Source organism: Schistocerca gregaria, chromosome 8 (assembly GCF_023897955.1).
Source record: "Schistocerca gregaria isolate iqSchGreg1 chromosome 8, iqSchGreg1.2, whole genome shotgun sequence".
In the NCBI taxonomy this organism is placed as follows: Eukaryota; Metazoa; Arthropoda; class Insecta; order Orthoptera; family Acrididae; genus Schistocerca; species Schistocerca gregaria.
This window is the reverse complement of record NC_064927.1, coordinates 122432426-122444975: the sequence shown is the minus strand read 5'-3', so window position 1 is coordinate 122444975 and position 12550 is coordinate 122432426.

Below are 12550 nucleotides of genomic sequence, written 5' to 3'. Positions count from 1 at the left end.
ATCTTAATGCAATGATCTTCGTCTGGCTGCCTTAGTCCGGAGACACCAGCAGCTGTAGGCGCCTCCATGATCCAGGCCGAGCCATGAGTTACGGACAACGCAGCGACGGCCGCCACCTGTCGCCGCTCTCCAGCCTGCAGTTCCGAGTTCATTGCCTGCCTAGCCCTGGCTGCCACCTGGCTCCTTGCCACCCGCGATCTGCCGTCTGCGTGCTGGAGGTTCACTGCTCCACTTTCACGCAGTCAGGTAGGGAACGACTCAGTCCACAGGATACAGATACAAGATTAGTGTTCACATTAATGAAGACAATATTATTTTCAGTCCTACTCATCCATCAACACTTCAATTCGTCAATGGAATAGAAGGACTCGTCCAGCAGAAAAGATTTTAAATTATAAACTGCTTCGCTACCTGTCAAACATGTTATGTTACTGGACAAATGATAAAAAAATATTTGTTGCTGCATATTGAGCTCCTTTCTGACCCACTGACAGCTTTGATACGGGTAATAAAATTCATTTTTCTGTCTACACTACTGGCCATTAAAATTGCTACACCACGAAGATGACGTGCTACAGACGCGAAATTCAACCGACTGGAACAAGATACTGTGATAATCAAATGATCAGCTTTTTAAAGCATTCACACAAGGTTGGCGCCGGTGGCGACACCTACAACGTGCTGACATGAGGAAAGTTTCCAACCGATTTCTCATACACAAACAGCAGTTAACCGGCGTTGCCTGGTGAAATGTTGTGATGCCTCGTGAAAGGCGGAGAAATGCTTACCATCACGTTCCCGACTTTGATAAAGGTCGGATTGTAGCCTATCACGATTGCGGTTTATCGTATCGCGACATTACTGCTCGCATGTGTCGATATCCAATTACTGTCAGCAGAATATGGAATCGATGGGTTCAGGAGGGTCATACGGAACGCCATGCTGGATCCCAACGGCCACGTATCACTAGCAGTCGAGATAACAAGCATCTTTTTCGCATGGCTGTAACTGATCAAATGGCTCTGAGCACTATGGGACTCAACTGCTGTGGTCATTAGTCCCCTAGAACTTAGAACTAATTAAACCCAACTAACGTAAGAACATCACACACATCCATGCCCGAGGCAGGATTCGAACCTGCGACCGTAGCAGTCGCACGGTTCCGGATTGGGCGCCTAGAACCGCGAGACCACCGCGGCCGGCTGTAACGGATCGTGCAGCCACGTCTCGATCCCTCAGTCAACAGATGGGGACGTTTGCAAGACAACAACCATCTGCACGAGCAGTTCGACGACGTTTGCAGCAGCATGGACTATCAGCTCGGAGACCATGGCTGCGATTACCCTTGAAGTTGCATCACAGACAGGAGCGCCTGCGATGGTGTACTCAACGACGAACCTGGGTGCACAAATGACAGAACATCATTTTTTCGGGTGAATCTAGGTTCTGTTTATTTCAGCTTTATGATGGCGTATCACCCAGGTGTTATGGTATGGGGTGCCATTGGTAACGCGTCTCGGCCACCTCTTGTTCTCATTGACGGCACTCTGAACAGTAGACGTTACATTTCAGATGTGTTACGACCCGTGGCTCTACACTTCATTCGATCCCTGCGAAGCCCTACATTTCAGTAGGATAATGCACGACTGCATGTTGCAGGCCCTGTACGGGCCTTTCTGAATACAGAAAATGTTCGACTGCTGCCCTGCCGGCACATTCTCCAGATCTCTCACCAATTGAAAACGTCTGGTCAATGGTGGCCGAGCAACTGGTTCGTCACAATGCGTCAGTAACTACTCCTGATGAACTGTGATATTGTGTTGAAGCTGCATGGACAGCTGTGCCTGTACACGCCGTCCAAGCTCTTTTTGACTCAATGCCCAGACGTATCAAGGCCGTTATTACGGCCAGAGGTGGTTGTTCTGGGTACTGATTTTTCAGGACCTATGCACCCAAATTGCGTAAAATGTAATCACATGTCAGTTCTAGTATAATATTTTTGTCCAACGAATACCCCTTTATCATCTGCATTTCTTCTTGGTGTTGCAATTATAATCGCTAGTAGTTTAGTTTTGTAGGGTTAGACATCTCTGTTCTTCTAAAATCGTGGTGGATTATTTATGACGAGTTTCCTTAGCGAGTATGCATACTGTGACAGCACAGTTTAAATGCCTGACTCCTTGAAGAGTATCTTACATGACGTCTGTGGTTGAACACCATATACACTCCTGGAAATTGAAATAAGAACACCGTGAATTCATTGTCCCAGGAAGGGGAAACTTTATTGACACATTCCTGGGGTCAGATACATCACATGATCACACTGACAGAACCACAGGCACATAGACACAGGCAACAGAGCATGCACTATGTCGGCACTAGTACAGTGTATATCCACATTTCGCAGCAATGCAGGCTGCTAGTCTCCCATGGAGACGATCGTAGAGATGCTGGATGTAGTCCTGTGGAACGGCTTGCCATGCCATTTCCACCTGGCGCCTCAGTTGGACCAGCGTTCGTGCTGGACGTACAGACCGCGTGAGACGACGCTTCATCCAGTCCCAAACGTGCTCAATGGGAGACAGATCCGGAGATCTTGCTGGCCAGGCTAGTTGACTTACACCTTCTAGAGCACATTGGGTGGCACGGGATACATGCGGACGTGCATTGTCCTGTTGGAACAGCAAGTTCCCTTGCCGATCTAGGAATGGTAGAACGATGGGTTCGATGACGGTTTGGATGTACCGTGCACTATTCAGTGTCCCCTCGACGATCACCAGAGGTGTACGGCCAGTGTAGGAGATCGCTCCCCACACCATGATGCCGGGTGTTGGCCCTGTGTGCCTCGGTCGTATGCAGTCCTGATTGTGGCGCTCACCTCCACGGCGCCAAACACGCATACGACCATCATTGGCACCGAGGCAGAAGCGAGTCTCATCGCTGAAGACGACACGTCTCCATTCGTCCCTCCATTCACGCCTGTCGCGACACCACTGGAGGCGGGCTGCACGATGTTGGGGCGTGAGAGGAAGACGGCCTAACGGTGTGGGGACCGTAGCCCAGCTTCATGGAGACGGTTGCGAATGGTCCTCGCCGATACCCCAGGAGCAACAGTGTCCCTAATTTGCTGGGAAGTGGCGGTGCGGTCCCCTACGGCACTGCGTAGGATCCTACGGTCTCGGCGTGCATCCGTGCGTCGCTGCGGTCCGGTCCCAGGTCGTCGGGCACGTGCACCTTCCGCCGACCACTGGCGGCAACATCGATGTACTGTGGAGACCTCACGCCCCACGTGTTGAGCAATTCGGCGGTACGTCCACCTGGCCTCCCGCATGCCCACTATACGCCCTCGCTCAAAGTCCGTCAACTGCACATACGGTTCACGTCCACGCTGTCGCGGCATGCTACCAGTGTTAAAGACTGCGATGGAGCTCCGTATGCCACGGCAAACTGGCTGACACTGACGGCGGCGGTGCACAAATGCTGCGCAGCTAGCGCCATTCGACGGCCAACACCGCGGTTCCTGGTGTGTCCGCTGTGCCGTGCGTGTGATCATTGCTCGTACAGCCCTCTCGCAGTGTCCGGCGCAAGTATGGTGGGTCTGACACACCGGTGTCAATGTGTTCTTTTTTCCATTTCCAGGAGTGTATTATTCTTACTGCTCGCTTTTGTGCAGCCAATACTTTCTTTCTAAGTAATGAGTTACCCCAGAAAATTATTCCATAATATATTATTAAGTGGAAACAAGCAACTGGTTTCTAATATTAGCAATTATACGAAGTGCAGAAGTAGCTGATCTCAACCGTTTTGAAGCTCCGTAATATGCTTCTTCCAGATCAAGTTTTCATCAGTATGTGCACCTAAAAATTCTGAGGATTCTACATTATTTAATGACCCCCGCTCAAGTACTACCGTCATAGGTTGGTACGACTTCATTTGTTCTACATAATGTTTTTCAAAATTTAGGGAGAGTCAGTTTTCAGAAAACTACTTACTAATACTTTGCAAAATACCATTTACCAACTCCTCTGTTGCTTTCTCTCTAAAGGGATTTGTTATAACACTAGTATCGTCTGCAGAAGGTACCGAGTTTGCTGCTTGAATGTTACTCCGTAGCCGGCCGGAGTGGCCGTGCGGTTCTAGGCGCTACAGTCTGGAGCCGAGCGCCCGCTACGGTCTCAGGTTCGAATCCTGCCTCGGGCATGGATGTGTGTGATGTCCTTAGATTAGTTAGGTTTAATTAGTTCTAAGTTCTAGGTGACTGATATCCTAATAATTAAGTCGCATAGTGCTCAGAGGGATTTGAACCTTTTTTTTTTTTAGATGTGGACCCAAAATATAATCCTGTGGAACTCCCTTTGTGATTTCCTTTCTCCTTTCTCTTTTACTCAGTCACTAAAATTTTCTACGTTTCCGACATTATCTGAATTATTCAGCAGAATATTTTTCACGCTGTTAAATATGTGTCACATCAGCAAAGTAAGACCATCAGTTCTACAAAATTTTAGCTTTTAGAAGGTGCAACATGCTCTACACAATAAAACGTCTAGGAAATATCACAAAAAATATCAACTGGTGACATTTCATTATTTAAGTTTTGTGCTACATGATGAGTGAATGGCCGGCCGTCGTGCCGGGCGGTTCTAGGAGCTACAGTCCGGAACTGCGCGACAGCTACGGTCGCAGGTTCGAATCCTGCCTCGGGCATGGATGTGTGTGATGTCTTTAGGTTAGTTAGATTTAAGTGGTTCTAAGTCCTACGGGACTGATGACCTCACAAGCTAAGTCCCATAGTGCTCAGAGCCATTTGAACCATTTTTTTGAGTGAATGCATAAATACCATCAGTCGAGCAATCCTTCTAGAATACAACCTGTGATATACTAAGCTACTTATTTTCAATTAAGTATGCGCGTACATTACTTATTCGAATATTTTGGTACAGGATGTCGGTAAGGAAATTGGTCCATAATTGTTTAAGTCTGTCTTGTCACTTTTCTTAAGAAGTGGTTTAAGAATTCCATATTTTAACCTATCTGGAAAATACCCAGTGCCAATGATGCATTGCATATTTCACTATAAACATTATTTATAAAGCCTGAACAATCTTTCTGAATTCTGATTGAAATTCCATCAACTCCACAAGAGCCTTTGTTTTCTAGAATTTTTATAATTGTATTTGTATCAGTGAAGAAAGTTCGTGCTACTTTTAGTTGCTTGAAGTTTTTAGTGATGATATTTTTAATACACTGTCCTGTTTCTTCAACTGAATCATTGAATCCCATTTTTCCTGCTATGGATAAAAGTGGTTCTTAAAAATACTTGTAAGTTGTGAATTATCAGTCATAAAATTGTTAAGGCTTTCGTTGCCACTTGTTGACAAATTGCCTCTTAACTTCTGTCTCGAGTTCTTCGGCTCACATTTCTTTGATAATTTTCATGACGGTTCGTCAGCACGAGTGGATGACGTTGTCACTTGCGTCACCCTCCATCCCATGTCCACCAAAAGCAATGGAGGGTGAAGCTCTGACAATGCCAGCCTCTCGTACTGGCGAAACGTCATAGAAATTATCAGAAAAAGGTGGGCTGAATAATCTGAGACAGAAGGTAACAGGCAATGTACCAGTCACAACACTATCATTTAGTTCAAGTGTTATGGAATCTTGTACACTGAATAGCTATCCTATCTCCTATTCGACAATGTCCCATGTTGGACATGGACATTTTAATGACTTTCCTTACAAAGCACAATTTTTTATTTTTTTTTCATTTTATTTTAATTTTTTTTTTTTTTATGAAGGTAACGTCAAAACTTGACTTACATAAATTTCGCTCTTCCTCTTATACGAAATTTTAATCCTTTTAGGCATCCAAGGATTATTTGTTTTTTTAATAGATCTTCTGGATAATGTTTTAGGAAAGCAGCTTACAAATGTTGACACAAATTTACTACGGAATAAAATGAATTGGACATTGGCATCTCTTTCTACATACATTTCACCCCATACCACCCACTGTAGCTTACTCATAAAACACTGTATCCTGTTCTTTTAATAAGCTTCATTGCTATGTATGAAACTGCCTCAGAGTTGTAACGGGCCATACTGCTTACTTCCATTAATTGTGCATCATAATCAGATAGTCCATTAGCAAGATGCTGCCGCGTCCGGCAAACTTAGGCAACACAAACGTGCTAGATAGTATGCCATCGTACTTGGTTGCATGTGGATCGAACTTCACGCACAGTCGTTCTCTCATCATGGGTAAAGCATTCGTGACGGGTTGACTGTCTGTTAGACGAGGGGTATGATTCTTTGCCTGTTGATGTTCTCGTTTTTTTTTGTTTTTTTTTTCATATCATGTAAAAGCAATGCTGTGTACATCAGTTTGTCAGTTTGCCTTCGCACAGCTGGTATTAGTTGCCTTTTATATGGAGTACTCGAGTTTCCAGGCAAGTGATTTCGTCCTTATGGCGTGACGTATCGATGAGTCTCAGTCATCTCACATTACGGAGTCACCAGGATGGATATAAGGCTGATGTGAGCTGCTTATGGCAAACTAAACAGAGTTTTCAAAATTATATTTCTAATTTATCCGAAATAGAAGGTTTACAATCGCTGTGTATTACCAGTTGTGACTTGCGGCTCTGAGCCATGGCCTTTTAAATCAAAATGGAATAACACGGCGAGGCGTGTTGGGAGTTACTGGAATAGATAGGAAAACGAAAGAATACGCGAGAGAACTGACGGGAGTGGAAGACTTTGTTATGACTGCAATGACAATGAAACGTGTGGTTGTGGAAAATAACTTATAATTACTGGTATATGGATCAAATGGCTCTGAGCACTATGCGACTTAACTTCTGAGGTCAACAGTCGCCTAGAACTTAGAACTAATTAAACCTAACTAACATCCATGCCCGAGGCAGGATTCCAACCTGCGACCGTAGCGGTCGCTCGCTTCCAGACTTAAGCACCTAGAACCGCACGGCCACCCCGGCCGGCTGAATTTTATGGTATAAACATCTCATTTGCAGACAGCCTTCACTGCAGTGTTTAACGTCCTAGGTTAGTTTTTTCTTTCGTCTAGCGCTATACATGGAGACGCTACAGAGGCCCCACAGAGCGCGGTGGTGGAATGGTAACACAATGCACGCATATTCAGGGGGACGGTGATCTAGGTCCCCGTCTTTTTGTCAATCCATACCTTCAAGAGATAGCGATAAAAATTTAAGTTTAATTATACTAACTAAAATGAAGCACTTGAGGATAAAATGAAAACTAGAAATGTCATTAACTAACAGTAACGGTCAATAGTAGATCACATCGTCAGTCTCCGGCAGCTCACTGAGAAACTGGGTGAATATAGTTAAGATTTGTATATTTTATTCGTTGATTTTAAGAAGGCCTATGATTGCATACATCGCAAGAGCCTGCTCAACTGTTTAAGGGAGTTTGGCATAGCAGAGAAACTCATCAATCTGATAAAGATCTGTCTGAATGAAACACATGCAAAGGTGAAGATAGGAAATCGCATAACTGAGGAATTTGAAATTGTGACAGGACTCAGGCAAGGAGATGGGTTCTCCCCTATCCTGTTCAACTTTGCCCTCGAGAAGATTGTACGCGAGACCTTCCAAGAGAACGAAGGGATTGAAATCGAAGGAAAGAGACTGGCATACTTAGCCTATGCAGAGACTCTCTAGGTCGGAAGAGGAGTTGGAGCAAATGACCAAAGCACTAAAGGAGGCTGCCAGCAAATTTGGGTTAAACATAAACGAAGCTAAGACAGAGTACCTCGTTATGACGCGTGGTCATTGTGAGACTGCTGATCATCTACAATCATTGCAGGTTGGGGACCATTCCTACAAGAGAGTGCAAGAATTCAAATACCTAGGGGCACTTTTCACTGAGAACTCGTCATGTGAAGCAGAGATCAACGCCAGAATACAAGCAGGAAACCGATCTTACCACAGCCTAGCACAACTGCTCCGGTCCAAATCTATCTCCAAACAGTTCAAGATTCGACTATACAAAACCCTGATCCAGCCTGTTGTTCTATATGGCTGTGAGACATGGAGTATCCGGAAACAGGACTTCCATAAGCTCCTTGTCTTTGAGAGAAAAGTGCTTCGGAAGATCTTCGGTCCGGTTCTGGATGCAGATCCAGGGGAATGGAGGATCAGATACAACCAGGAGCTTAAGGAACTATACCAGCAGCCCAACATAGTAGGAGCTGTGAAAGCCAAACGAATGCAGTGGGCCGGCCATGTAGCCCGGATGGAGGATCACAGATGGCCTCGGAAGCTCCTGGATTTGACACCTACAGAAAAGAGACCGCCAGGGAGACCCAAGAAGCGTTGGAGGGATGGACTCCATGAAGATTCAAAACAAATGTCAATAGATGTGGACGAATGGCGGATAGCAGCAATGGACAGAATACAGTGGAGGAGGAAACATGTAGATGAGTGCAGTCCACTGGGCCTGGTCACGTAGTAGTAGTAGTAGTAGTAGTAGTAGTAGTAGTAGTACTAGTAGTAGTAGTAGTAGTAGTAGTAACTAACGAAAGGAAAAGTTTGCAAATCAGATGTATACTATTGTTGTTGTGATGGTCTTCAGTCCTGAGACTGGTTTGATGCAGCTCTCCATGGTAGTCTATCCCGTGCAAGTTTCTTCATCTCCCAGTACCTACTGCAATCTACATCCTTCTGAATCTGCTTAGTGCATTCATCTCTTGGTCTCTCTCTACGATTTTTACCCTCCACGTTGCCCTCCAATGCTAAATTTGTGATCCCTTGATGCCTCAGAACAGGTCCTACCAACCGGTCCCTTCTTCTAGACAAGTTGTGCCACAAACTCCTCTTCTACCCAAGTCTATTCAATACCTCCTCATTAGTTATGTGATCTACCAATCTAATCTTCTGCATTCTTCTGTAGCACCACAATTCGAAAGCTTCTATACTCCTCCTGTCCGAACTATTTATCGTCCATGTTTCACGTCCATACATGGCTACACTCCATACAAATACTTTCAGAAATGACTTCCTGACACTTAAATCTATATTCGATGTTAACAAATTTCTCTTCTTCAGAAACGCTTTCCTTGCCATTGCCAGTCTACATTTTATAACCTCTCTACTTCAACCATCATCAGTTATTTTGCTCCCCAAATAGCAAAACTCCTTTACTACTTTACATGTCTCATTTCCTAAACTAATTCCCTCAGCATCACCCGACTTAATTCCACTACATTCCATTATCCTTGTTTTGCTTTTGTTGATGTTCATCTTATATCCTCCTTTCAAGACACTGTCCATTCCGTTCAACTGCTCTTCCAACTCCTTTGCTGTCTCTGACAGAATTACAATGTAATCGGCGAACCTCAAAGTTTTTATTTCTTTTCCATGGATTTTAATACCTACTCCGAATTTTTCTTTCGTTTCCTTTACTGCTTGCTCAACATACAGATTGAATAACATTGGGGAGATGCTACAACGCTTTCTCACTCCTTTCCCAACCACTGCTTCCCTTTCATACCCCTCGACTCTTATAACTACCATCTGGTTTCTGTACAAGTTGTAAATAGCCTTTCGCTCCCTGTATTTTACCCCTACCACCTTCAGGATTTGAAAGACAGTATTCCAGTCAACATTGTCAAAAGCTATCTCTAGGTCTACAAATGCTAGAAACGTAGGTTCGCCTTTCCTTAATCTAGCTTCTAAGATACGTCGTAAGGTCAGTATTGCCTCGCGTGTTCCAATATTTTTGCGGAATCCGAACTGATCTTCCCCTGAGGTGGGCTTCTACTAGTTTTTCCATTCGTCTGTAAACAATTCGCGTTAGTATTTTACAGCTGTGACTTATTAAACTGATAGTTCGGTAATTTTCACATCTGTCAACACCTCCTTTCTTTAGGATTGGAATTATTATATTCTTCTTGAAGTCTGAGGGTACGTCACCTGTCTCATACATCTTCCTCACCAGATGGTAGAGTTTTGTCAGGACTGGCTCTTCCAAGGCCGTCAGTAGTTCTAATGGAATGTATATGGAATGTATACTAATCAGCCAAAACATTATGACCACCTGCTTAACTTCTTTTTTCCGTATTTTGACGAAATATATCACTGCTTTCACCAGCCAGCGTCCGAGGCGCGGTGCACGTTTAGAGCCGCCGTTCACCTCGATGACGGCGTTTGTGGAGACGGCCATCGACCTAGTGTCGTAAAAATATGATTCACCGTTCCCATTGATCAACGGTAGAGTTCAGATGGTCCTGTGCCCACTGCAATCGTGTGACGATGTCGCTGGGTCAACGTGTGAACACATAGGATTGGTCTGCTGCTCAGCTCCATGATCAAGTATGTACGATGCAGAATGTGCTCCGAAGCTCTTGTGTGTGCACCAGCATTGTGCTTTTTCGGCAGAAATGCCGGAGATCATCATTTTACATAACAGACAAGCCAATGAAACCCTGAATTCCGCAGGCAATTTTTCGAAGAAAAAAGTGCGTCTTATAGTCCGTAAAACACCGTAGTACTTGTCTTATTGTGTTAAAATTTTAACATGAAATTATACCTCTTAGTGGGCAGACTATGACAGCATTTTTAATGTTTAAAATCGCCAGACAGGTAGCATGCGACCGGTACCGTGTTCTGGGTTTGCTGGTTAGTAATATACACTCCTGGAAATGGAAAAAAGAACACGTTGACACCGGTGTGTCAGACCCACCATACTTGCTCCGGACACTGCGAGAGGGCTGTACAAGCAATGATCACACGCACGGCACAGCGGACATACTAGGAACCGCGGTGTTGGCCGTCGAATGGCGCTAGCTGCGCAGCATTTGTGCACCGCCGCCGTCAGTGTCAGCCAGTTTGCCGTGGCATACGGAGCTCCATCGGAGTCTTTAACACTGGTAGCATGCCGCGACAGCGTGGACGTGAACCGTATGTGCAGTTGACGGACTTTGACCGAGGGCGTATAGTGGGCATGCGGGAGGCCGGGTGGACGTACCGCCGAATTGCTCAACACGTGGGGCGTGAGGTCTCCACAGTACATCGATGTTGCCGCCAGTGGTCGGCGGAAGGTGCACGTGCCCGTCGACCTGGGACCGGACCGCAGCGACGCACGGATGCACGCCAAGACCGTAGGATCCTACGCAGTGCCGTAGGGGACCGCACCGCCACTTCCCAGCAAATTAGGGACACTGTTGCTCCTGGATATCGGCGAGGCCCATTCGCAACCGTCTCCATGAAGCTGGGCTACGGTCCCCACACCGTTAGGCCGTTTTCCGCTCACGCCCCAACATCGTGCAGCCCGCCTCCAGTGGTGTCGCGACAGGCATGAATGGAGGGACGAATGGAGACGTGTCGTCTTCAGCGATGAGAGTCGCTTCTGCCTTGGTGCCAATGATGGTCGTATGCGTGTTTGGCGCCGTGCAGGTGAGCACCACAATCTGGACTGCATACGACCGAGGCACACAGGGCCAACACCCGGCATCATGGTGTGGGGAGCGATCTCCTACACTGGCCGTACACCTCTGGTGATTGTCGAGGGGACACTGAATAGTGCACGGTACATCCACACCGTCATCGAACCCATCGTTCTACCATTCCTAGACCGGCAAGGGAACTTGCTGTTCCAACAGGACAATGCACGTCCGCATGTATCCCGTGCCACCCAACGTGCTGTAGAAGGTGTAAGTCAACTACCCTGGCCAGCAAGATCTCCGGGTCTGTGCTCCATTGAGCATGTTTTGGACTGGATGAAGCGTCGTCTCACGCGGTCTGCACGTCCAGCACGAACGCTGGTCCAGCTGAGGCGCCAGGAGGAAATGGCATGGCAAGCCGTTCCACAGGACTACAGCCAGCATCTCTACGATCGTCTCCATGGGGGAATAGCAGCCTGCATGGCTGCAAAAGGTGGATATGCACTGTACTAGTGCCGACATTGTGCATGCTCTGTTGCCTGTGTCTATGTGCCTGTGGTTCTATCAGTGTGATTGTGTGATGTATCTGACCCCAGGAATGTGTCAATAAAGTTTCCCCTTCCTGGGACAATGAATTCACGGTGTTCTTATTTCAATTTCCAGGAGTGTAGATTACCTTTAGCAGAACACAGCAGTGTCGGTCGCGTATGTCCGCCGTTTCATTCGCTCATCGAGCACATGGAAGTTATCTGACGGCACGACCGTAAACTAGTGTGAGTACCATGTAGTAAGATCCACCAGAATCTGCCACTTTGTCACCTTCGTCTACCATCTATGGCTCGATACTCTCTGTCCAGCTTGTTCTTAGTTCTGTGGTTTCAGTGCATGTGCTCCTTGTTATCACTGTATAACGTCAGCGAAGGTTACCGTCGAGTAAAAAATTGTTCAAATAGCTCTGACCACTATGGGACTTAACATATGAGGTCATCAGTCCCCTAGAACTTAGAACTACTTAAACCTAACCAACCTAAGGACATCACACACATCCATGCCCGAGGCAGGATTCGAACCTGTGACCGTAGCCGTGGCGCGGTTCCAGATTGAAGGGCCTAGAACCTCTCGGCGACA